This window comes from Panthera tigris, chromosome B4, assembly GCF_018350195.1.
Source record: "Panthera tigris isolate Pti1 chromosome B4, P.tigris_Pti1_mat1.1, whole genome shotgun sequence".
In the NCBI taxonomy this organism is placed as follows: Eukaryota; Metazoa; Chordata; class Mammalia; order Carnivora; family Felidae; genus Panthera; species Panthera tigris.
Genome location: NC_056666.1, coordinates 30,426,878 through 30,454,682, shown reverse-complemented (window position 1 = coordinate 30,454,682; position 27,805 = coordinate 30,426,878). Strand labels below are relative to the sequence as shown.

Below are 27,805 nucleotides of genomic sequence, written 5' to 3'. Positions count from 1 at the left end.
TTGGAAGCTAGTCATTAACATATTCTGGCTTTTCTCCCCTTCATACTTGTAGATATTTTTCTCTTTTCTTAAATAGGAAAAAATAGATTTCTAAGACAGGTGTTCTAGGTGTTACTTCATCATCCAAAGTTTCTTTGCCGATAATCCCTGGACCAGGTGATAAATAATTGGCTAATTAGAATGTGGAATTTGGAATAAAGCCTCTGAAGTGGATTCTATGGTAGGCAGCAACATGTACAACTAATAATAAGGTGACAGCCCCTGGTTATAAAATCCTGTGCCTCTGTTACTGTTTCTGATTTGCTCTTGAGCTGTCCTGTGGTATGTTACCAGTGATTGTTTTCTTTCATTGACATGTGCATGTGAGAATAGTCTAAAAATATGTGGTGTTCCATACAGTGAGACTCCTCTCAGCCATAAGAATGCTTTTCTGGAGTGTTAATTATATAATTCACTGATTCTTAACGCTAAATACTGTCCATAAATGGCAGTGAGTCCAACTAAAGGTGAGGAAAGGTACCTATCTCCTATTTTGGTCCTGAATACTTTAAACTAAGAACCTAATCTATTTTTCATGTTATGAAATGTAAACAAAAAAAAAAAAAGAAAAGAAAAGAGAAAAGAAAGCCACTAGGGGCACCTGGGTGGCTCAGTCGGTTAAGTGTTTGACTCTTGATTTCGGCTCAGGTCATGATCTCACTGATGTGGGATTGAGCCCTGCATCTGGTGGGGTGTGGAGACTGCTTGGGATTCCATCATCTCTTCCTCTCTCTCTGCCCCTTCCTTGCTCATGCTTTCTCCCTCTCTCTCGAAAGAAAAAAAAGAAAAAGAACAAAAGAAAGAAAGAAAGAAAGAAAGACAAGGAAGCAACTAAAAATTCCCCCAAAGATCTACATGGCCTCATACGCTAGCTTTGTTCCCTGTGATTTTACAATGGTACTTCTAAAGTAACTCGAGACTGTCAAGGTCCTCACCTAAGAAACCAGGGAACTATAAAGGAGATTGAATGAAGAATCCAGACAAGAAGGGTTTCACAATTAAGGTGGGGTGGTGAAGAAGTGATAGGATAGCATGGTGGCTTCACCTGAGATGAGGAAGTTCTTTCCAAAGATTTCACATGATTGGATATCAGTAGATACATGTGTGTCCTTTTTGACCTTCATGTATCTCAGTGCCTAAACAACTGTATGTGTACTGAAGGTTTTGGTTACACCCTTCCTGGAGAAGCCTTCTTTAGTTGGAATCAGATCTTTGTCACTGAGCATAACCTATTTTTTTATTGTTTATTTACTTATTTTGAGAGAGAGAGAGAGAGAGAAGGAGACAGAGTGTGCATGAGCAGGGGAGGGGCAGAGAGAGAGGGAAAGAGTGAGAGGGAGAGAGAGGATCTCAAGCGGGCTCCATGCTGTCAGTGCAAAGCCTGACCAGAGGCTGGATCTCATGAATTTTGAGATCACAACCTGAGCCAAAATCAAGAGTCAGATGCTCAGCTGACTGAGCCACCCAGGCACCCTGAGCATAACCTCTTGAAGTACATGTAGTAGACAGTGCCTCTTATCCTCCCCTCCAGGGCACACACTTTGTCCTCCCAAACGCAGTGGTACAGAGTTTCATTAAAAAAAAAGTTATAAATAATGACAAATCCAGTGGGTTAGGTGTGGAAACTGAGAACCTTGGTGAGCAGCCTTTTAAAAATCTGTCTCCCTCTGTCTTTCATGTTTTCCTGCTTTGGGTCTTTCTATTTTGCCAAGTATGGTGTTTCTGGTTTTTAGGCACTCGTATTGGGAGGAGAACTGCTTAGCCCTTGAAAGACACCCAGATACACAGGTGCTGAACCCATGCAATGGACATTTTATACCATCTTACTCTGTTGCTGTCCCCAAGATCCTTTTATAACCCTCCGCTTCACCCCTGAATAGAGAAGCACCAAGCTGCTACTTCCCTGTCTTCACACCATTCCCATTTTTAAAAATATTTATTTATTTGAGAGAAGGAGGGGAGGGGCAGAGAGAGAGGGAGACACAGAATCTGAAACAGGCTGTAGGCTCTGAGCTGTCAGCATAGAGCCCAATGGGAGGCTTGAACTCACAAACCGTAAGATCATGACCTGTGTGGAAGTCGGACACTTAGCTGACTGACCCACCTAGGCTCCCCAATCCCATTTTTGATAATGAATCTGATTCCTGTCCTAGGTAATGCACAATCGTTTGAGGAATGCCTCTTGTCTCACAGTGGTCAAACCACCCTCACCTGTGAACTGTCCTCATGAGAAGCTCACTCAGGCCAGGCCCTAGTCACAGGTAGGCCATAGTCACGTCCCTGGTTGAGGCACATCTTTATTGTGAGATGTGTTCAGCGTATTCCTTGAACATAACCTCTAACAAAATTAGACTTTTTCATCCACCTGTGGTTCTCATCTCTCCATTCTGAGAATCTCTATCCTACTCACCACCCTGAGTTCTCCAGCATGAGAACTTGACTTGCAATTCCTATGTGGCAAAAGCATGAATATCCTCAGGACCACCTTGGTTACTTAAAGAGAAGGTTTTGTTTTGTTTTGTTTTGTTTTGTTAGTTATAGGACTAAATGCATTAAAATTAACAGAACCAGAAATATGTGCTTACAGGTCCTGAAATAACAATTTGGTACTTTAGAATATTTTCCAAACAATGAGTAGGCTCTCATTTTTTTTTTTCCTTTAAGAACTTTGATTTTATTTAGGGATAAATCTTTTTTTTTCTCATACACATATATTTAACCAAACAGTTTTACACAGAATGCTAAAGGCACATTTCTTCATATTTTACAGAAGGGCTTGAAATTTATGCCATTGCACAACCAAATCTAACTCCTGAATAAATGGATTACATTTTGTTTAGAGTTTAAAGCATTAATGGTGGGGCTCCTGGGTGGTTCAGTTGGTTAAGCTTCTGACTTCAGTTCAGGCCATGATCTTGCATTCAAGATCCGTTCCAGGCTCCGTGCTGACAGCTTGGAGCCTGGATCCTGCTTGGGATTCTGTGTCTCCCTTTCTTGCTGCCCCTCCCTTGCTTGCACTCTGACTCTCTCTCTCTCAAAAAATAAACATTAAAAAAATAAAGACTTAATGGCAATAATCATTATTATGATTAATAATAATTACTGACTGAAAAATAAATTCAAAACATAATTAATTAAAATTAAATTTAATATGGTCTCATATGCCCTGAAGGAGGTGGTACCTGATTTGAAGGAGTTTTTGCTATGTCCAAATAACATCCTCTTTGGAATTTCTGTGATCCTGGAGTCATGAATCATTAGTCTGCTCCCTTTCTGCCAGACATCATGCATGCTACTAATCTCCTTTAGTCGCTGGCCAGGTCTTTTAAGATCTATAAAAAAATTATAATATTGAAGTGTACACTTTTCTTTCTAGCTTCTGGATAGACTTCCATTAGTCAGATTTTCACTAAAAACCCAGCTCTGCTATGTAAGTGACCTTAGACAAGCACTTAGCACCTCTGTACCTCACTTGCCCTGTCTGTGAAATGGGAATGATAGTCAATGGAACTTATCACATGGGGCTTGAAGAGTAAATGAGATGATTCACATGAGGTACATGCACAGTGCTCCATAAATACAACATGTTATGCTGTTACTGTTACTAAGTCACGAAGAACAAAATACACAGCAGACTGTGCTGCTCCCTCAGCCTGTCATTGAAGAGAGGGATACCTACAGAAGGTATAAGAAAACCCCAAGTTACTAATTTTAGTTAAATTGTTTTCATTTTTCCCCCAAGGTGTGAAATGTATGTCTCCTGAAAAGAAAGACCACCATTCTTGGGTTTCTCGTGCTCTGACACATCCTGCTGGACAGAAGACTCTAATGGCTCTTTAACTGGGCCAGTGCTCAGTGTTGCATGTGAGGCTGGCAACCTTAAGTCATAAGGTTACATCTTTCACCAGACAGTGAGCAGGCTGGTTGAGTTCTCCAAACTGTGTCTCTCAGCTGTGTTATAAAGTATCTTGCCGTGTGTACAGTATCCATCAGGGTCCATGAGACTTAGGGAGGCAAGGGAACCAATGAAAATACATGGTACTAATGCTACTTGCTGTGCTGTAATAAGGTCTAGTGTCTTTGACCCAGGAAAGTGCTTTCTGTGAACATCCATGACATAGTAATAAGCTGATTGGCTTGTGCATAAGGTAAAATCCCAGACCCCATGCCTCTCCTTTCCCAAGGTATTATATCGAGAATATGTCTGCACTCAGTACCAACCCATATGGTCTGATACTCATTCTTTTGAGTTTCCTTCCAGAAAGATTCCATTAAACAAGGATGTGCCAGCACAGTAGTGCCTGAGAGCTATACATCCAGGGGCTGTCATACCTAGTCTTGAGGACTGAAGCAAGAGCAGGCACTATGTGGCATTTAATGCTTAGGAAAAATGATGATGAATGTTGCCATGTCTGTTTCGGCAGATAATTCTTTATAGGTTCTTGTTGCCTGTAGAATAAACTACAAATTCTTTCCAAGAGATGTGTAGGTCCCTTTATGACTTTCTTATTATTAAAAAATCCTTATCCTTTAACATTCCCCTGCTCTTTGAGTAAGTTACAGATATATGAAACAACTACATTATTCATCATACATTTATTTATTCAACCAGTGTCCACTGATGGCACAGGATATGGCAGGCTGTGTGTTAAAAGGGGGGCAAAGCAGGGGACAAACTGGTCACATTGTTCTGTTCTCTCTAGAACAGGCACACTACTTCTGATTGCTCTGTTATCTGCCCTCTCTTCTGTGATGAAGACTCACATATGTCCTACATGATTTCTCTTAAGATCCACCTGCTCCCAGAAGTCTTCCCTGACCCTGAGTCTTAGGTTTCCTTCCATTGCGCTACTCCACCATTGAAGGCATATGTCTGCCATAGCAATAGTCATCCTTATTTTAGCCCATTATTTACTTACATGATCTTCTTTCTATACCCGTTAGTTCCATTCAACATTCAACTCATATTCAATGTCATTTGCAGTTTTAATGCTGGATCTATTTTTTATTCACATTTTTATCTGTAGGGCCTTGTTCAGCATCTGACATGTAGTAAACACTCAATAAATATGTTGTAGAATCAATGAATGATTAATTTAGTATGGCTTCACTCTGACATTACCCAATAGACAGAGTCATACATTTATGCAACTGTAGGGCTGAGAGAGTTTTGCAAGAATACTTCTAATTCCTCATGTCACTGATAAAGCATTTCCTAGTTGAATCACAGAAAGCAACACAAATACCAGATACCCCCTATTTGGAGCTGCCGAAAATCTGTGAACAGAAAAAAAAAAAATAACTAAAGTAAGAGGAGATCCTTCAGTGTAGCAGTTTGTCAAAGTGCTAGTTAGTAGAACAGGTAGGACCTTTGAGTAAAGATGATTGTGTTGAAGCCTGCTCAACTTTATTGAGCTCTAGCTTCAGAGTCAAGAGCTGCGAAACATTTACTCGACAGTGAGCTTGATGATGAATCATGTATTACTCATCTTCTGTCTTACAAACCACATGTATGGAGATGTTCCATAAATGGCTACCAGGTGGGGTGAAGAATTTCTCAAGATCAGGGTAGAATGCTTGAGACATACCCAAAAGGGGAGCAAAGTGGTAAAGACTGTTTCTTTTTATTTATTTATTTATTTATTTATTTATTTATTTATTTTTTAGAGACAGAGCATGAGTTGGGGAGAGGGGCAGAATGAGAGAGAGTGAATCTCCAGCAGGTTCCCCACTCAGCATGGAGCCCAACATGGGGCTCCAACCCACAACTCTAGGATCATGACCTGAGCCGAAATCAAGAGTCTGATGCCAAACCAACTGAGCCACCCAGGCGCCCCAAGAATGGTTTTTATTAGGTGACTGGAAGGGGGACTTGAGTCTGTGGTCTGCAGGAGAGCTATCCTTGGGGCTGGGAAGAGGGCAAGAAGGAAAGGACTTTGTTCCGACAGGAGATATGAACATTTTTTATCATCTGATGTATGCTCTCCTTTTATTTTGTCTTGCTTTTCCTTTTCTTCTGTCCTTGTGTTTCTTCCATGGAAATTGCTGTTTGTCTTTGGCATCAGCATCCATTCTTCAAGATGCAGCCACCTGTGAGTGTTACAGAGCATATGCTTTTAATCTTCTCACAAGTTGCATTTAGAGTGAGTTAAGTTCTACCAGAGTGGAATCTGCCCAAGAAAATATCCAACAACTGTGGAATTTGATCAAACTATGATGAAGACAATTGTTGATCTGAGAAGTGACTTTTCTCCCTGACAATTCATGACCAGGCCAATTTGATGTTTGAAGTATGTCCTCAATCTGGTGATTTGCTTCTTTAACTGATGGCTACTCTCCTCAGGTCTTTTAGTCCATCAGCTTATAATTGTTAAAAGTGGACAAAAAGGGAAAACAAAACACCATGTTTTTGGTCTAATTAAAAACAAAACAAAACAAAACAAAACAAAACAAAACACTCCCTTGATACATTAAGACATGGAAAGACAGGATCACTAAAAAAAATATTTTACAAGATATAAAGTGAAGTTTTAACAAAGTTTCTAATATTTATAAATGCAAAACAATAATTATAAGTTTAGATTTTATATCTTCAAATAAAATTAACAAAGAAGTACACTCTGTAGCCTAGATATTCTTCCCCTTGGCTACAAAACTTTGTATGGATGTTTAGGGGTGGCTACACCCATAATCTATTTTATCGCATACACTGTGTATACCCTAACTTCTTCCACAAACTTAAACATAATGCAAATGAAGGTCATTTTTGATAGATAGTTATAGTTCATTTCATAGAAAAATCAACAAAATATTTTTAAAATAGACTGGTATTATTCTGGTAAAATATTTTATTCCAGTAAACATACTCCTTTGTGCATGTACAATTTCATTTCACATTGTTTCCTTTCTCATTTTCTTGATTCTCCTTCTCTTATTGGTTAGGCCAACCTGTTTATTGATAAAATGTTGGCTAACCAGAGGGTCTGAGCTGTGCAACAGAAGAAGAATGACTTTCAGGTTTGTCTTTCCTTGTCAGGAAGCTATCATAATTTTTCCCTCAGAATTTGAAGCTAATGTGCCCAGCAAGGAAAATATCCTAACTCCTTCGTTTCTATATTTCCAACTTCTTTTTAGTGATCATTAGTTTTATCAGAAACTTCTAATTTCCTTTAAATATGCCATTTTAACAGGATTTGGTGCATTCTTAAGTACCTCTACTCTATCTTCTAGCAAGCATTTTTTTTTCCTGAAGCTATGTTAAAATTTATAATGGATTTTGATGTAATTTTAAATATTTGATGGATTTTTAATTTTTAATTTTTCAATAGTTTATATATTACATAGTAAAATATTCAAAGCATATAAAGAATATATGGATACACATGTAAAGTAAAGCTTTCCCCATCCTTGTCCCTCCATTTCCCATTTCCACTTCTTTCCATGGACAACCATGATTACTCACTTCTTGTGTAAACTTTCAACAAACATACATGTATATATGCAGAGTATTTACACTCACTCCTCCTCCTTTATGCAAATAGTAGTGTATTACACACTGCTCTCTATTTGATTTTCTGCACATACCTATGTATCTCAGAAAATGTTCAAAATCAGTTTATATAGAGGTACTGTCTCATTTTTATAGCTGCACTTTATTGAATGGAAATGCCATAATTTATCCAGCCAATTTCCTGCTGATGAACATTTAGGCTGTTGCTAATATTTGGTATTGTCCTCCATTCTGCAATGACTATCTTTGTTCATACTTTGTGCACTCATGTGAAATTATCTCTAGACTAAAGTTTCATATTCAGATTGGTTGGTCAAAGGGAATATAAGCACACTTTAGTTTTCATAGGTGTTGCCAAATTGCCCTCCAAAGATGTTTCCCAATTTACACCCACAGTAACGTGATTTGAGAATGTGGATTTCTTTTTAAAATGTGCACCATCTAGAAAGGGAAGTAAACTGCTCAATATTTGCCACTATGTCTTGCAATCAGCAACTGAATGAATCTACCAGACACTAAATATAATTAAGAGCCCATTACAGTTACTACTGAAATTAGTCAGTGTAATGCTTCTTCTCACCTTCTCCAGCTGATTAAATGTATACTTAATATCCATGCCTCAACTTGCAATCTTGGAAGTGTTTAGTGGCTGCGCACAGAGCATTTGACAGCTACGCTCTTTGACGGGAGAGAGAGTGTTCTATATGTTTTAGACAAATAAAGGTCAGTGTCTTAAGCCTGATGCTGCTTTGTTAGACAAGTACTTAAACTGTGATCTTATATCTCAAAATTCAGTACAATATTAAACATGATGGTGAGTTCAGCAGGTGTTTGCTATTCCTGCCTAAAACTGTCTGCACTTATGATGCTGGCTCATAATCAGATCATTTAGACACAGCCTGAAACAATTCTGTCTGCTTTTAACATGTCAATAAAAAATGAAAATGGTTTCAACTTCTGATTTTAGAATTAGGAATGTTAGTTTTATTATTACTATTAGTGGAGTGAATATTTTGTAAGGAATTCTGTATAAATAATTATTTTTCACCTATTTGGAAATTCTCAGTTTATACCATAAGATTCCTTTTTCTCTCTTTGATATGTTACAACCAAGCCCACCATTTTCTCTGAGTGCTGAGATGAATTCTCATACCTTGCTTTGTCAATATGGCTCAATGCTTTCCCCTCTCCAGACATCAGTTTGCCATCCACATTTGAAGTCAGTGTTTTCTTGATAGAATTTGGCAGTTTATTACACAAAAACCTGAGGGTGAGAATCCAGATTTTTCAGTTATGTAAAAGTAACAACATGTAAGGAATTCATTATGAAATATCCTTATTAATATACATCTTTAACATTCTTCTAAAACCAGAAGTTGAAGACATTTTTATTTTTTACTGACATATTAGAAATAGTATTGTCAGTGAAACTTCTATGTTTCTTTTTTTTCTTCCAAGATATTATTTAAATTCAAGTTAGTTAGCATATAATGTAGTATTGGGAAACTTCTACATTTCTAATTGTCAAGTTAGTGGCCCTTACAAATAAAAGTAGAAATGATCCATAAAGTCCCATAGAATGGCATGATAATTATTCTTTTCTTCTACTTCTATTTTTTATAATCTAGTTTCCTTTTCACTATTTCTTCTCTTAACTTTATATTTTAATAGGTTCCTCCTCATTTCATAAACACTCTTGCCAGCACAATAAAGGTGAACATTTTCCAAACTGAATTTATTTCACGCCAAAACAGCTCCCCCTCCAGAGTTCCCTGCATCAGTGAGTTAGTGGCGCCACACATCCAGTGGCACCTGGTAACACTTTTTTCTCCCTCCTCTGCCATTCCTGCACAGACCATCAGTCACCGAATATTGTTGTTCTACATCCTAAATATCTCTCAAATCTATCCACTTCTCCCCATCATTACTGTACCATCCTAGTCTTACTGGACATATCTCCTAAAGATTATCCTCCCAGTTACTCTTGTTCATTTCTAGTTACTTTTCTACATAAGAATATATAAAAGAAAAGTTCATGAGACATTGGACATCAGGCCATCAGGTAATAAAAGAGACAATTGAAACATAGGAAACAAATAAGATGAATCCCAAAATGACCTAGCTTATTGTGTGGAGAAAGTTTCCAGGCTATGATGCAAGGAAGAGAAGCCACACCTGAGCCTAGTAGACTCTCTGAGTTAAGTAAGGGGGGCCTAGAAGCATAGGAAGATTGAGGGGGTTGGATTTAATAGGACAGAGTGTCAGAGAAGAGAGTTGCAGAGAAAGAGCTCTGGAGAGCTGCTTCATGTTCTCCAAAAGTATCCAGTTGAATAGTGATCAGTGCATGTCCATGAGGAAACTACCCATGCTTGGTGAAGATCTAGTCAAAAGGATGTGAATGAAAAATGCACAGAGCTCAATTAGGGCCTACAATAATGCCCATTCCCAGCAGTCAGAGTGGAAAACCTCATAATTTATGGTTCATTGAGTAGAGTATATAGAAGGGTATTGTCTAAGTAGTGAGGAAAATTCTCCCTGGACATAATGCTCCACTGGTTCTGCCTAACAATGCTTAAAAGCAATACCCAAGAGAATCAAACTATTTCCAATTTGACCACATCCCAGGAAAAAAAAAAGACAATTTATAAGATTATAGAAAAGTTTTGCAGCCAATAAGGTAAGAATTACAATATCTGGTATCCAATCATAAATTACCAGGCATTAGGAAAAACAAAACAAAACAGTGTGGTACAAAATATAAAGAAGATAAAAATCAAAATGGACTCAGAATTAATAAAGATGATAGAATTAGTAGACAAGGATATTAAAATGGTTATCATAACTCTATTTAATGTGATCAAAAACTAGAGAATGAATGTATTAAGTAGAGGTATAGAAAATATTTTGAAAAATTTTTTAATGTTTATTATTTTGAAAGACAGAGAGACAGAGCATGAGCATGGGAGGGGCAGAGAGGGAAGGAGACACAGAATCTGAAGCAAGCTCCAGGCTCTGAGCTGTCAGCAAATAGCCTGGTGTGGGGCTTGAACTCACAGACCTTGAGATCATGACCTGAACTGAAGTCGGATGCATAACTGACTGAGCCACCCAGGTGCCCCAAAAATATTTTTAAAAACAACCAAATCAAACTTCTAGAGATGAAGCTTACATGTGTGAGATGAAAATACACAGGATATGGCAAGCAGCAGATTAGACATTGCATAATAAAAGATTAGTATGCATGGAAACAAAGCAGTAGAAACTATTTAAAACGAAACAAAGAGAAACAGTGAAAGAAAAAAATGAGACCATTAATGAGCTCTGGGACAATTTTAGTAGGTCTAATATTGTGTAATTGGTGTATTACAGAAATGTTGTTTGTAGAAATAATGGCCAAAATATTTCCAAACTTGATGAAAAACATAAGCAAATGGATCCAAGCAACTTTAAAAACAAGAAACACGGGGACACCTGGGTGGCTCAGTCAGTTAAGTATCTGACTCTTGATTTCAGCTCAGGTCATGATCTTGCAGTCGTGTGATTGAGCCCTGTGTCAGACTGAGTGCAGAGAGTGCAGCCTTCTTGGGATGCCCTCTCTCCCTCTCTCTTTGCCCCTACCCCACTCATGCTCTCTCTCTCTAAAAAATAAATAAATAAACTTAAAAAAAAAAACAAGAAACATGAAGAAAACAACACCAAGTTCCATCATAATCAAATATTTTAAAACCAGTGATAAAGAGAATATACTAGGAGCACCAGGTGGATCAGTCAGTTAAGAGTCTGACTTTGGCTCAGGTCATGATCTCATGGTTCATGAGTTTGAGCTCATTGGGCTCTCTGCTGTCAGTACGTGTCCCCCCCTCTCTCTACCCCTCTTCTGCTCGTGTGCATGCTGTCTCTCTCTCTCTCTCACTCTCAAAAGTAAAATAAAACATTAAAAAAGAGAATATATTAAAAAACAGTAAGAGTAGAAAGACACATTAAATGCAAAGAACAAAGAAAAGCAGTTTTCTCCCCAGAAACAAAGCAAATGAGAGGACAGTGGGGTAACATCTTTAAAATTCTCAAAGACCAGAACTCAACTTAGAGTCTTCACCAGTGAAAACAACATCTTTGCAAGATAAAGGCACATAAAAACTTATTCAGACAGTTAAAGGTAAAAACATTTATTAGCAACACACCTACACTACAAGAAATGATGAAGTTTGTTAAGCAGACGAAAGTGACTCCGAATGGAGATCTGTATCCACACAAAGAAATGAGGAGCCCAGGAAATGGCAACTTTTTGGATACTAAAGATTTTTCTTATAATTTATATCTTTTGAAAAGATAATCAATTGCTTAAAGCAATAACAGTGTATTGTGGGGTGTATGTCATATGTAGGAATGAAATGTATGATGGCAATAGCATGAAGGCTGGGAGGGAGAAATGGAAGTATACTGTTGTAAGGTTATACTACATGGGAAGGGTAGACTAAGATGTATGTGTGCTATACTATGAGCTCTAAAATAATTACAAAAATAATGCTGCAGAGAGTTATAACTAATAAGAAAACAGGGGGGGTAAATAGAATCAATTAAAAAATACACAATTCAAAGACTTCTGGTCCAGGCAAAATGATATAGACTCTTTTGTCCCTCTTAGGTACAAATATAAACCGTGGAGACAATGTAAGAAGCAAACAAAGGAGAACTCTGAATGGCAGAAAAAGGACGGCAACTGATTAGGGACCTCAGGGCTACAGGAAAAGTAGCATCGAGGTATCTTACAATCGTCCTGCCTAACAGAAGAAGTGGACTCAGACTTGGCATTTTTCTGAACCACAACTTCAGGTAAGTAGCTATAGGAAGGCTCATTCATCTCCTAGACTTAGTGAGAATCCTGCCAGCAACAATAGGCAAGCTCAGAACACCAGCAAAGAAGATTAACTGAGAGCCCTGCTAATGATAAGTGTTCAGGGGAAGTGCTCACCTTCCTCACTGGGGACCCAAGCCTCCATTCTCTAAATAAAGATGCTGGAAGGCATTAGCAAGGGAGAACCCACTGCAAAAAGTGGCTAGCCCAGGAGGCATTCTTATTCCTCTGTAAGCCAGAGACTCCCTCTCACCTTCCACCAAAGACACTGAGTGGCTGGGTGGCACTATGAAAGGGGACCCACCACAATAAGGACTTGGTTTAGGAAGTCTGCTTGTTCTCCTGGACAGGTAATCCCTTTCTCCCTGCCAGACACGCTAGATAAACTATAGTGGGTTTGAGTAAACTATACTCCATCATTCTAAGCAGTACCAGTAGAAAACAGCAGACAAAATAGAACCTTATGGCTCTGAAAATTAAGTTGTCTTTGGAACCATAGATTACACAATCAGGCCAGGGCCTGTGTGCTAAACCTAAATATGATGACTGCCTGCCATCATAAAAGATCTAAATAAGGCCCAGAGTCTGCTAACATAAAAGTCAAAATGTCCAAGATAAAAGAAAAAAATCACCTACATACAAAGCGCCAGGATTTTAAGATAGTCGTCATAAAAATGCTTCACCAAAGTATTATAAATTCTCTGGAAACAAATGAAAAAATAAAAAATCTCAGCAAAAAAAAAAAAAAAAATTAAAGTGATTAAAAAAAAAGAGCTAAATGAAAAATGTAGAGCTAAATAATGCAAAAAGAGAAACAAAAACTAGTTGGACAAGATCAATAGTAGAGTGGATATGACGGAGAAGAAAAAGCAAGTATGACCAAAAGAGTATGCCACGAAATAATGGCTAAAAGTTGTGGCAAAAGAAATAAACCTACAGATTCAAGAAGTTGAGCAAACTGCAAACAGGATAAAGTAAAAAAAAAAAAATCCACATTAAGGGATATCATAATTAAATTTCGGAAAGCTAAAAACAAAGAAAAAAATCTTGAAAACAAGCAGAAAGAAACAAAACACTACCTACAAGGGAAATGGCAATTTGAATGACAGTTGATTTCTAATCTGAAAACATAGAGGCCAGAAAAAAGCAGTCCAACATTTTTCAAGTGTTGAAAGAAAAGAACTGTCAACCATGATTATTCTGTGGGTGAAATTATCCTTCAGGAATGAAGGGGCAATAAAGATATTCTCAGATGAAGAAAAACTAAAATAATTTGTCACTAGCAGGCCTACCCTTAAGGAATAACTAAAGGAAGTTCTGTAAACAAAAAGGAAATGATAAAAAAAATTTTGGAATCATCAGCAAGAACAATGGGAAGAACAGAAATAGATGGCCATACAATATACCATCCTTCTGTTCATGAATTTTAGAAATCAAATTTGGGGCGCCTGAGTGGCTCAGTCGGTTAAGCGGCCGACTTCGGCTCAGGTCATGATCTCACGGTCTGTGAGCCCCGCGTCGGGCTCTGTGCTGACAGCTTGGAGCCTGGAGCCTGTTTCAGATTCTGTGTCACTCTCTCTCTGACCCTCCCCTGTTCATGCTCTGTCTCTCCCTGTCTCAAAAATAAATAAATGTTAAAAAAAATAAAAAAAAAGAAATCAAATATGATGACTTAAACAAAAACTGTAACGTCATCTGATACTTAAGATAATAATATTTAAAAGCAAGGAAGCTCAAGGGACCTAAATTTTCTAAACTTCACTGGAAGTAGATAAAAATGTTGGCATGAATAGATGAGCATAACGTAGATATGTCATATATACTCAGAGCAACTAACAAGAAAGCTACACAGAAAGCACTAAAAAACACTATGAACAAATTAACAAGGAATTCTAAAGTTATATTGGATAAGAATCCAAAAGACCTTCCATGATATAGCTACTGTATGAACACGTATGCCCAATTCAGACAATCAGAGAATTTTATGGCTGGAAGATCATTTAGTTCAGTGTTTCCTAATCATTAACATGTATTTTAATCGCTTTATGGTCTTGTTGCAATGCAAATTGTGATCAATTAGGTCTTGGGTGGGACCTAATCTGCTTTCCAAAAAGCTCTGATCCAAGAACCATGCTTTGAGTAGCAAGAATTTCTTCAATCCCTCTTTCTAACAGATGGAGAATAGATGGCCCTTCTCCTGGCTTTTTAGAGCATTGCAATGAGTCTACTGGGCCTAAAGCCATTGGACCTGAGTTTTATTAATAATAATGCCTCAAACTTTTATCACAGAGATCATTGGTCTGGCTTTGGTTGCTGCCTTTTCTGTGTCATAGTTTTTAATATTCCTTAGATTCTGAGACTGTATTGAAAAATCTCTTTCAATTAATACCCTTTTTTGCTGTAGCTATCCAGAGTCGGTTTCTGTTGCATGTGATCAAAAGAACCGTCACTAGCAGAGTCTGTGTGTTGGACTTGAGTGCAAAGAAACATACCGTATTTGCAGCAGAAGAACATGAATTTTACCCCCTGGAGTATCACAATTGAAATATTTTCTTAAAAGTTTGCACAAGCCCACTGGTGACTGAAAAATTCGTCTCTAGCATGATCTTCCACCTCATCTTCCAGGCTCCTATCCAACTTCCTACTTGATCTCTCCATTTGAATATCTAATAAACATCTCAAACTTACTATGTCCAGAACAAAACCTAATCGTCTGCAGTAAACGGCACCAGCTTTCATGTAGTTGTTAAGATAAAACCCTAGAAATCATCCCTGGTTTCTCTTTTTCCTTTCCCCAATCCAATTGCTCAGGAAGTTCTGTCAGTTTTACCTTAAAAATATAGGCAGAATCCAACCACTCACCATCTGAACAACTTTATCCTCCTCGAAGCCATCCTTTTCTCTCTTGGAAAACTGCAATAGCCTCCTAATTATACTTCCTGCTTCTACTCTAGCTTTGCCAAATGGCAGCCAGAGTGATTATTTTAAAATGTAAACAGGATCATGTTACTTTCATGCTCAAAACCTGTCAGTAGCTTGTCATCACAACGAAAATAAAATCCAAATACCCTATCATGATATAAGGCCCTATGTGATCTGACCCTTGATTGAAACTCTCTCTTCAGTTTTGTCCACTCTCTCCTTGCACATCTTGTCCAGCCATGCTGGTCACCTTGTTATCTCTCCAGCTGAAGAAGAGGTCTCAGAGGGCAGGGATTTCTTCTCTTTTACTCACTGTTGTATTTCCAGAGCCTAGAGTAATGCTGACACAGAGTAGATTTCAATTAATAGTTCTTAAATAAATGAGTAGATTTTTAAAATACTGAATCAAAAAGGAAACAAAGAAAAAGGGACAAAGGAGGAAGAAGTAGATGAGACAAATAAAAATAAATAATGAGATGGTAGACATAATTTAACAATATCTGTAATTACATTAAAACACAATGGCCTAACACTCCAATTAAAAGGCAGAAATTGTTGGATGGAGAAACAAAACAAAACACAACAACAAAAAAAAACCACAAAAATACAAACAAAAAATAAGAATCACTACATACTGCATGAAAGAAATACAGTTTAACTATAAAGACACAATTATGTTAAAAGTAATAGTATGGAAAAAGATATATCACACTAACACTAATCATAAGAAAGTTTCAATGGCTATATTAATATCATCCAAAGCATTTTTAAAGTAAAGGATATTAGTAGTGATATAGAAGATCATTTCATAATGATAACAGGGTCAATTCATTATAGAATACACCCATTGTAAGTATTAATCCATTTAATAACAGAATTTCAAATTATAGGGAAAAAAACCTGATAGAACTGCAAAGATAAATAGACAAATCTTGTGAATGGATAAAGAAGATGTGGCATATACACACACACACACACACACACACACACACACACACACACACAGTGGAATATTACTCGGCAATCAAAAAGAATGAAATCTTGCCATTTGCAATGACATGGATGGAACTAGAGTGTATTATGCCAAGCGAAATGAGTCAGTCAGAGAAAGACAAATATCATATGAATTCACTCATATGTGGAATTTAAGATACAAAATAGATGAACATAAGGGAAGGGAAGCAAAAATAATATAAAGCAAGGAGAGGGACAAAGTATAAGAGACTCTTAAATATAGAGAACAAACTGAGGGTTGCTGGAGGGGTTGTGGGTGGGGGGGATGGGCTAAATGGGCATGGGGCATAAAGGAGAACATTTATTGATATGAGCACTGGGTGTTATATGTAAGGGATGACTCACTGGATTCTACTTCTAAAATCATTATTGCACTATATGATAACAAGTTGGGATATAAATTTTAAAAAATATCAAAAAATAGACAAATCTTGAGGAGTGTACATAAACAGAACCGGACATATATGGTCAATGAAGTTTTGACAAGATTGCAAAGGCAATTCAGTGAAAACAAGGATAGTCTTTCAAACTAATTTTACTGGAGCAATTGGACAACCATATGTGCAAAGATGAACAAGTTCACATCTTGCATCATTTACAAAAATCAACACTAAATGGATCATATAACCTAAATATAAAACATAAAAACATGGAACTTCTATAAGAAAACTATTATATTCATAGAAGAAAATCTTTGTGATGTTTGGTCAGGCAAAAATTTCTTACATATGATATCAAAAATGTAATCCATACAAGAAAGTAGTTTGAAAAATTAGATTTCATAAACTTAAGAACTCTGCTTTTTAATGTTTATTTATTTTTGAGAAAGAGAGAGAGAGAGAGAGAGAGAGAGCAGACAGGGGAAGGGAAGAGACAGAAGGAGACACAGAGTCTGAAGTAGGCTCCAGGCTCCAAGCTGTCTTCACAGAGTCTGATGTGGGGCTCGAACTCACAAACTATGAGATTATGACCTGAGCCAAAGTTGGATGCTTAACCAACTGAGCCACTCAGGCACCCCATTAGAGCTCTGCTCTTTAAAAGAGCTGCAAAGAGAATGCAAAGACAGCCGTCGATAGGAAGAATATTTGTAAATCACAAATCAGCTAAGGAACTTATATTTGGAATATAAGAAGCTTCAAGACTCAATGATAAGAGGATAAAATGCCAAAAACAAAATGAAGAAAAATTGTGAATAGACATTTCACCAAAGGAGATATATGGGTGGTAGGTAAGCTCATGGAAATATGCTGAACATAAGGAATGAAAATTAAAACCACAATGACATTTCACAACACACTGATTAGCATGTCCAAAAGTAAAGAGACTGATGATACCAATGTTGACAAAGACGTGGAGCAACTGGAGCTCTCAATTCTGCTGGTGGGAATGTAGGTGCATACAACACTTTTGGAAAAAATCTGTCAGTTTCCTAAGAAGTTAAAGATACACTTACTCTAGATGATTCAGCCACTCCTAGAAATGAAAATATATGTCAGACAAAGATTTATACACAAATGTTCCTAGAGCTTTATTTGTAATAATCTCAAACTAGAAACAACTGCAATGTTCAACAGGTTAATGAATAAATAAACTCTAGAATCTCCATGAAATCAAATACTGCTCAGCAATAAAAAAAAAAAAATAGATGATCAATATTTGTAAGAACATGGATAAAACTCAATATAATTATGCCGAAATACTTATGTTGGACAAAATAGACTTTAAAGCAAAGATTTTTAACGGAGACAAGGAAGGAGACTATATAATAACAGAGGGTACAATCCAACAAGAAGATATAACAATTGTAAATATTTATGCACCCAATATGAAAGCACTCAAACGCATAAAACAGTTAATAACAAGCATAAAGGAATCAATCTATAATAATTCAATAATAAAAGGGGATTTAACACCCCATTTATACCCATGGACAGATCATCCAAACAAAATCAAGAAAGAAACAGTGGCTTTGAATGACACACTGGACCAGATGGATTTAACATATATTCAGAACATTCCACCCCAAAGAACATTCTCCAAAATAGATTAGATATTGGTCTCAATAAATTCAAAAAATTGAAGTCATACCATGCATCTTTTCTGATGGCAAGGCTATGAAACTAGAAATCAACTACAAATAAAAATCAAGAAAAGGCACAAATTCCTGGAGGTTAAATATGCTACTAAACAATGAATGGGTCAGCCAAGAAATCAAAGAAGAAAAAAAAAAATTACATGTAAACAAATGGAAATGAAAACACAGTGATCCAAAATCTTTGGGATGCAGCACAAGCTGTTCTTATTTTTTTTAACATTTATTTATTTTTGAGAGAGAGAGGGGGTGGGGGGAGAAGCAGAGAGAGAGACACACAGAATCCGAAGCAGGCTCCAGGCTCTGAGCTGTCAGCACAGAGCCCAACACAGGGCTCGAACTCATGAACTGTGAGATCATGACCTGGGCCAAAGTTGGACCCTTAACCAACTGACCCACCCAGGCGCCCCAGCATAAGCTGTTCTAAGAGGGAAGTTTATGTCAATACAGGTCTACCTCAGGAAGCATGAAAAGTCACAAATAAACAACCTAATTTTATATCTAAAGGAAAGAAAAAGAACAAATGAAATCCCAAACCAGCAGAAGGAATAAAATAAAGATTAGAGCAGAAATAAATGATATAGAAACTGAAATAAAACAAACAAAAAGAAAACAAAACAAAAAAAAATAAAATAAAAAACCCAAAAAACCCAAAGAAACAAAAAACAACAATGGCAACAATAACCAAAAAACAAAACAAAACAAAAAAACAACCCAAAACCCAATGGAACAGATCAATGAAACCAGGAGCTGGTTATTTGAAAAGATCAATAAAATTGATAAATCTCTAGCCAGGCTCATAAAAAAAAGAAAGAAAAAGAAAAAGAAAAAGAGGACTAAAAGTCACAAATGAGAGGAGAAAGAACAACCAACACCACAGAAATACAAACAATTGTAAGAGAATATTATAAAAAATTATAAGCCAATGATTTGGACACCTTAGAAGAAATGGGTAAATTCCTAGAAACAAAAAAACCAACCAAAACTGAAGGAGGGAGAAATAGAAACTTTGAACAGACTGATTACTAGTGATGAAACTGAATAAGTACCAAAAACTCCCAACAAACAAAAGTCCAGGACTAGACAGCTTCAAAGGTAAATTCTACCAAACATTTAAAGAAGAGTTAATAGCTAGTCTCAAACTACTCCAAAAAAATAGAAGGGGAAGAAAAACTTCCAAATTTATTCTATGAGGACAGAATTACATTGACACCAAAACCAAATAAAGACACCACAAAAAAAGAACTACAGGTCAATATCTCTGATGAACATATATGCAAAAATCCTCAACAAAATACTAGCAGACTGAGTCCAACAATACATTAAGTAAACTCATTCACCATGATCAAGTGGGATTTATTCCTGAGCTGTAAGGATGATTCAATATTTGCAAATCAATCAAGGTGATACATGACATCATTATGAGAAAGGGTAAAAGCCATATGAGCATTTCCAAAGATCAGATAAAAAGCATCCGACAGAGTACATCATCCATTCATGATTCCCAACAAAGTAGGTTTATAGGGAATATACCTCAACATAATAAAGACCTTATATGAAAACCCACAGCAAACATCATACTAAGAAACAAGACAAGGATGTAAATTCCCAACAATTTTATTCAATATAATACTGGAAATCCTGACCACAGCAATCAAACAACAAAAAGAAACAAAAGGCATCCAAATTAGTAAAGAAGAAGTAAAACTTTCACTATATGCAGACTCCACCAAAACCTACCAGGGACTGATATAAAACCCTAAAGACTCTGCCAAAAAACTACTAGAACTGATAAATGAATTTGGTACAGTCATAGGATACAAAATCAGTGTACAGAAATCTGTTGCAGTTTTATACTCTAATAATGAAGCAGCAGAAAGAGAAATTAAGAAGACAATCCCATTTACAACTGCACCAAAAAGTAATATGTAGGAATAAACTTAGTCCAAGAGGTGAAAGACCTGTACTCTGAAAACTATAGAACATTGATGAAAGAAATTGAAGATGACACACAGAAATGGGAAGACATTCCATACTAATAGGTTGGAAAACAAATATTGTTAAAATTTCAATACTATCCAAAGCACTCTGCAGATTTAATGCAATCCCTACCAAAATACTAACATCATTTTCACAAAACTGTAACAAACAATCCTGAAATTTGTATGGAACCACAAAAGACCCCAAATAGCCAAAGCAACTTTGACAAAGAAAAACAAAGCTGGAGGCATCACAATTCCAGACTTCAAGTTATATTATAAAGCTATAGTAATCAAAACAGTATATTCCTGGCACAAAAAAAGACACATAAGTCAATAGAACAGAATAGAAAACTCAGAAATAAACCCACAATTGATCTTCGACAAAGCAGGAAAGAATATCCAATGGGGAAAAGATAGTCTCTTCGACAAATGGTGCTAGGAAAACTGTACAGCTACATGCAAAAAAAAGAAAAAAGAAACTGGACCACTTTCTTACATCATACACAGAAATAAATTCAAAATGGATTAAAGACATAAATGTAAAACCTAGAAATCATAAGAATCATAAAAAATAAGCAGTAACTTCTTTAACATCAACAGTAGCAACATTTTCCTAGATATGTCTCCTGAGGCAAGAGAAATTAAAAATAAACTATTTGTACTACATCAAAATAAAAGCCTTCACAGCAAAGAAAACAATCAAAACTGAATGGGAGAAGATATTTACAAATGACATATCCATTAAAGGGTTATATCCAAAATATACAAAGAACTGACACAACTCAACACCCAAAGAAACAAATAATCCAATTGAAAATGGGCAGAAGACATGAACAAATATTTCTCCAAAGACATCCAGATGGCCAATGGACACAAGAAAAGATGCTCAACATCACTCATCATCAAAGAAATTCAAATCAACACCATAATGAGATATCACTCACACCTGTCAGAATGAGTAAAGTCAAAAAACACAAGAAATAACAAGTGTTGGTGAGAATATAGAGAAAAAAGAACACTCATGCACTATTGGTGAGAATGCAAACTGGTGCAGCCACTGTGGAAAACAGTAGGGAGATTCCTCAAAAAGTTAAAAATAGAACTTCCCTATGATTTAGTAATCACACTACTGGGTATTTACCCAAAACATACAAAAACACTGGCACATCTGGGTGGCTCAGTTGGTTAAGTGTCCCACTTCGGCTCAGGTCATGATCTCATGGTTCATGAGTTTGAGCCTGCACTGGACTCCATGCTGTCAGCACAGAGCCTACTTTGGATCCTTGGTCTCTCCCTCTCTCTGTCCCTCCTCTCTCTCTCTCAAAAATAAACAAACATTAAAAAAAATACAAAACACTAATTCAAAAGGACACATGCACCCCAATGTTTATTACAGCATTATTTACAATAGCCAAATTATGGAAAGCCCAAGTATCCATTGATAGATGAATGGATAAAGAAGAAGTGATATATATATATATATATATATATATATATATATGAATAAGTGGAATATTACATATATATGAAGATGTGGAATATATATATATATATATATATGGAATATTATATATATAATGGAATATTATTCAGCCACAAAAAAGAATGAAATTTTGCCATTTGCAACCATGTGGATGGAGCTAGAGAGAATTATGCTACGTGAAAAGATAAACACTATATGATTTCACTCATATGTGGAATTTAAGAAACAAAACAAATGTGCAAAGGAAAAAAAAAGAGAAAGAAAGAGAGAGAAAAACCAAGAAACAGACTCTCAATTATAAAGAACAAACTGATGATTACCAGAGGGAGGTGGGTAGGGGATGGTGAAACAGGTGAAGAAAATTAAGGGTACACTTAGCATTATGAGCACTGAGTAATGTATGGAATCGTTGAATCACTATATACACCTGAAACAAATATCACACTGTATGTTAACTACACTGGAATTAAAGATTTTTATTTATTTATTTATTTATTTTTTTAACGTTTATTTATTTTTGAGACAGAGAGAGACAGAGCATGAACGGGGGAGGGGCAGAGAGAGAGAGGGAGACACAGAATCGGAAGCAGGCTCCAGGCTCTGAGCCATCAGCCCAGAGCCGATAGGGGCTCGAACTCGTGGACCGCGAGATCATGACCTGAGCTGAAGTCAGACGCTTAACAGACTGAGCCACCCAGGCACTCCAAGATTTTTTAAATCTTAATTAAAAAAACAGTGACTATTGCTTGTTAAGTAAAACAAATACTAAGGCATTAGAGACAGAAGAAATCTAAGAGTCCTTACCTTCTAGTAGTTGAGGTCTTCTCACTTGATTTCATAATATGGTTCTTATTTATTTATTTATTTATTTAGAGTGTGTGTGAGCAGGGCAGGGGCAGAGAGAGAGGGAGAGAGGGAAAGTATCCTAAGCAGGCGCCACCCTCAGTGTGAAGCTCAACATGGGGCTCAATCTCACCACCTTGAGATCATGACCTGAGGCCGAAATTCAGTTGGAGGCTCAACCAACTGAGTCACCCAGGTGGTCCCATAATATTGTTCTTTATTAAAATTCAGACAATTCTGATACTGTGTTTCTGAAAATCAACAGAAAATACATTGTTAATAATCAATGAGGGTATATTTCAGATGTCTTAAGACACATGGTGGTCTTCATGGATTCAAATCCAACATTTCTAGTAATGAGTTTCTCATGGAAATAGAAAAAACAATTATTCTGAGTGAAAAAAGCTCGATGAAAAAAAGAGTTCATATTATGTAATTGTATTTATATAAAATTCTAGAAAATATGGGCAATTCTATAGTGAAATAAAGCAGATCAGTGTTTGCCTGGGAATTGGTATGGGGATGGAGGAGGGGTAGGACAGGAAGAAGGGATGACAAAGGAACATGAGGAATTTATCTGGGTCATGGATACGTTCATTACCTTGATTGTGGTGATGATGGGTATTACATAAATCAAAACTTATCAAATTGTGCACTTTAATTATGTGCAGTTTATTATATGTCAGTTATACCTCAATATATATCCCCCCCCAAAAAAATAGTGTTTGACTGATTTGAGTGTTTCATATGCTACCATTTGTCCTATAAAATACAAGTCTTTTTATTTTTTTTAAGGCTGTGTGTCTTTAACTACAATGCAATTATATATTCGAGATCTTAGGAATTCTGTAAGAATTTTTTTTAGGTGAAGAAACTAGGCTGGATGGGTAAGGATGTGCCCCAAATTACATAAGAATGCAGGGTGTCTAAACTAGACCACAAAATGAAAGTTTGGGTTTTGTGCTACCCATAAGGCTAAGTCACAGTGACATTTTAATAAATGGTCAAAATACTGCATTCATGTGGTCTGAAACTTGACTGGCTAATAGTAAATCTGCTGGTTGAAAAATTTAAACAATTTCAAATCATTGTTGAGTATAGCACAAAAATAACTAATAGTTTCATCTGATCATAAATCTCAGTCAAAATATTGTGGTATGCACTGTAGCCCATATTGATGGCTTTAAATGGAATGCGTTTAATATAGTTAGTATTTGCTTCTGTGTAAATTAGAAAAAGGTATACTTTCCTCAGGATTTTTTACCTTCCACTCACAGAAAATTGTCATAATATGCTGTTTTTGGTTTGTTTCAGATCAAAATTCTTTAATTCCATCTGCTGGAGAATGGTCGTAATAAATACCACGACTTTTCCAATGTGAATGGCACCCTACAGAGTTTTGCAACGATTAAGGCCCAGATGTACATTTATCAGAAAAGAGAATTTACCACTAAGTTATTAGAAGTATCATTGTTCTAATTTCAAACAAGATGCTTAAGTATTATTAACTTTGAACTTTTAATCTTGCTCGACTGGTAAACAGAAATGTATTCTCCCGCAGAGGTGTCTAAGTAACTTTTAAACTCATTTTATTGACTTGACATCTTTTGGACATTTGGGAGTCAGGGGCAAGACTTATCTTCATCTTTAGGAAAAAGTGCTGTGTCTTTTATAAGTTGCGTATGTAAATAAGCAGGCTCAGTTATATTTTAGAAGAAATTTTTTTGCAGTAACACTCTTTCTAGTTTAAGATGACTAAGGATGAGGTAATCATGGCTCAGCAACATGTTTCAGTTAAGACAGCACTCAAGAGAATTTCATTTGCTTCCAGCCCCACAGTTGGGCCAAGAAAAGTAATTACAGTGATTAATAATAATATTTGATTTTCAAGTCCCCAAGCCCACTCCTCAGAGCTGGTATTATCTGGGGGCAGAGAAACAAATTGCAGGAAGGAAATGAGAAGTATGTCCTACCATTTGAATTCTTGAGCATTATGCAGTCCCAATGCTGCCATTGCACACCCGGCTTGTGTCACCCCATGAATTTTTATACAGGATTTTCAGCATCTTGTTTTCCTGGTCACCCTAGAACTGAGGGCAGAGCAGAGGTGATGTTTTCACTCTTTAGGGATGCATTTTAATTAATGCCTCTTTGAGGAGCCTCTCCTCCTGTTTGGAAGTGCTGTTAGGAAATTTGCAAGTGGTGATGGAGAGCAGATTTAAAAGAATCAGGGCCTCTGCTTTGAAAACCAAAAAATGAAACACAACAAAAATAACATATCTTTTGTCCTTAAAAGGCCTTATGTTCTCATCTCTGACAGGATTCTGATGGCCAACACAAGGACAGTTCTAAGATATCCAAGGTTTAATATAAACAAATAAATGAAAAGAGAAAGAGAGAGAGAGAGAGAGAAAAGAAAAAAAAAAAAAAAAGTGCCCAGGGCAGGGCTGGGTTTCAAGACTCCAGTAGCCTTCAGCTCAGCCACTACCAGGAGGAGTTGCTATGGGAACCATTGCAAAAGATTAAATATATCAAGAGTACATGATTGTGAGAAATGGGTGGGAAAGAGAATTATATTAATGTTGAAATGATGGTTCTTCTATTTGTGGGGTTTTCACATTTTTTTTTTTCTAAATTGCATACAAAATCTCCTTCACAAACAGAACTCATTAACAAATAAGTCTTTGCTGTATGCTAAACAGAGAGACAATGGAATGTTCATATTTCATCATGAAAATTAAAGGGCTGTGATTTTTTGCAGTGCTTGTTTGTTTTCTAAGCCTAGAATCGCTTTTGGAGTAAACTCTGCCTTTTTTCCTTGCCTGCTACAGTAATCTTATAGGGGTGCATTTGCAGAGGGGTCTGGAGCAGGGCAATGTGGGGTTCCTCGCTCTTTTCCTCCCATCCTGTTGTACATCACATATACCATATTTATTTTGTCCCTAGGATCTGGAAAAAAAAAAATAACCTTCTTGCTTATTGCAATTCTCCTTAGAAAAAAATTGCCAGGAGGGTCGAGGCTGGGAAGGTAAATCCCTTAAGAAGATTCTTTAAAAAGGTGTAAATGCTGTGACTTGAATTCAGTATTCACGACATTCAGAATCTCTCAAGAGAAGCTTTTTTCTCCTTATTATTATTGTGAAATTTTCTCAGTCTGTGAGAAGTCAGTTGTTGAATCTCACCTGGTAAGTGGGGATAGCTGGATCAGAAAGTTTCAGGAAGTGACTCCTGATCACGCAAAACAGAACTGAAACTCTGAGGGCACCTGGGTTGTTCAGTCTGTTAAGCATCTGACTTCAGCTCAGGTCATGGTTTCATGGTTCGTGGGTTCAAGTCCCACGTCAGGCTCTGTGCTGACAGCTCAGACCCTGGAGCCTGCTTCGGATTCTGTGTCTCCCTCTTTCCCTGCCTTTCCCCTGCTTGCTCTCTTTGTCTCTCTCAAAAATAAATAAACATAAAAAAAGAACTGAAATTCTGCATGGTCCATTCGTTGTTTTACCCTTCACCACACTGCCACATGCCCTGTTGGAAGAACTTATTTATTTTAAGAAGTAGGATTCGAATTAGAAAAATCTATTGTTTCTTAATTTTAAATCAACCATTCAGATGAGGTAGGTTTCTAAAGAATTATGGGAAAGTATTTCTCTCTTTTGCAATTATGTAAGGTCATGTTTCAAAGCAAATCTCTGCCAGGAACATATTGCACTTTTTGGTTTACTTTGCCTTTCCCACAGCACAGAACTGCACCCTTTATTATTATTGTCACAGTTGACTGAGGAAGAGCTGTATGTCCAATAAGATGATGCTCTCCAAATATTTATTCTATACAGAAATATTGTTTTTTAGAGAAATAGTCTAACCACAAGAAATTTATTTTTATTTTTTAAAATTATTTTTAAAAACTGTAATATCTATCACATATAGATGTATCTAACTTGATATTTTTAAAATTAAGAAGTAGGCTATGTGTTCATGCTTTTTAAAATGTGGCCTCGGGGCGCCTGGGTGGCGCAGTCGGTTAAGCGTCCGACTTCAGCCAGGTCACGATCTCGCGGTCCGTGAGTTCGAGCCCCGCGTCAGGTTCTGGGCTGATGGCTCGGAGCCTGGAGCCTGTTTCCGATTCTGTGTCTCCCTCTCTCTCTGCCCCTCCCCTGTTCATGCTCTGTCTCTCTCTGTCCCAAAAATAAATAAAAAACGTTGAAAAAAAAATTAAAAAAAAAATAAAATAAAATGTGGCCTCACTTTATTTCAAGTCTGTAAATTTCTTACTTTAGAAATAATTAACAACTGGGGCACCTGGGTGGCTCAGTCAGTTAAGCGTCTGACTTCGGCTTAGGTCATGATCTCATGGTTCATGGGTTTGAGCCCCGCATCAGGCTCTGTGCTGACAGCTCAGGGCCTGGAGCCTGGTTCAGATTCTGTGTCTCCCTGTCTCTCTGCCCCTCCCCTGCTCAAACTCTGTCTCTCAAAAATGAATAAACATTAAGAAATTAAAAAAAAATAATAACAACTAGGATAAGGAAGAAGGAACATTGTAACCAGGAGGGAGCACAAGACCTAAGGTTGTGGCAGCACCTCAAGGTTGGGTCTCCAGTATGGACTGGACCCTGGGGGCACCCCTAAGGAGCCGCAAGTCTCCATAGCCCAATGCTGCTTTTGGCTATTTTAGAAATATAGTAGTGGTAGGGGCAGACATCAAAGACTGGATTTTAAAAGGCTGGAGATGGTCTCCTGAGTGGGAGATAAGGTAAAGTGTCTTTGGAAGATTTTCATGGAAAACATGAATAAAGAAATTTTTGGGGGTAAAAAAAAAAAATCAACTTTTCTCCTGTCAATCAGTAAATAACAAGAAACAAAAGCAAGCAATACCATATAGAAGAAAGACTCCTAGTGGCCATTTGTTTCTCAAACAAAACCATGTTGACTGTCTTCTTTTGAAGCAACTCCAGAACATCAACTTTCATCTGAATAAAAGCTATTCATATTTACAGACTGCATGGCTCCCTAGCTTAGGGGTGCCTCAAACAAATGCCTCCTCTTACCTGCGGTTTGGGAGGTGGCAGAA

General features: G+C 36.9%; 1 long non-coding RNA gene across 1 annotated transcript; it reads left to right on the top strand.

The window, feature by feature from the left end:
- Nucleotides 1-244: 244 nt before the first annotated feature.
- On the top strand, nucleotides 245-25,146 carry LOC122240580. Its single transcript, XR_006220367.1, has 4 exons — nucleotides 245-321; nucleotides 2,193-2,300; nucleotides 12,195-12,382; nucleotides 24,055-25,146. It is a non-coding gene; the product is annotated as an uncharacterized LOC122240580 (long non-coding RNA).
- Nucleotides 25,147-27,805: the final 2,659 nt, after the last annotated feature.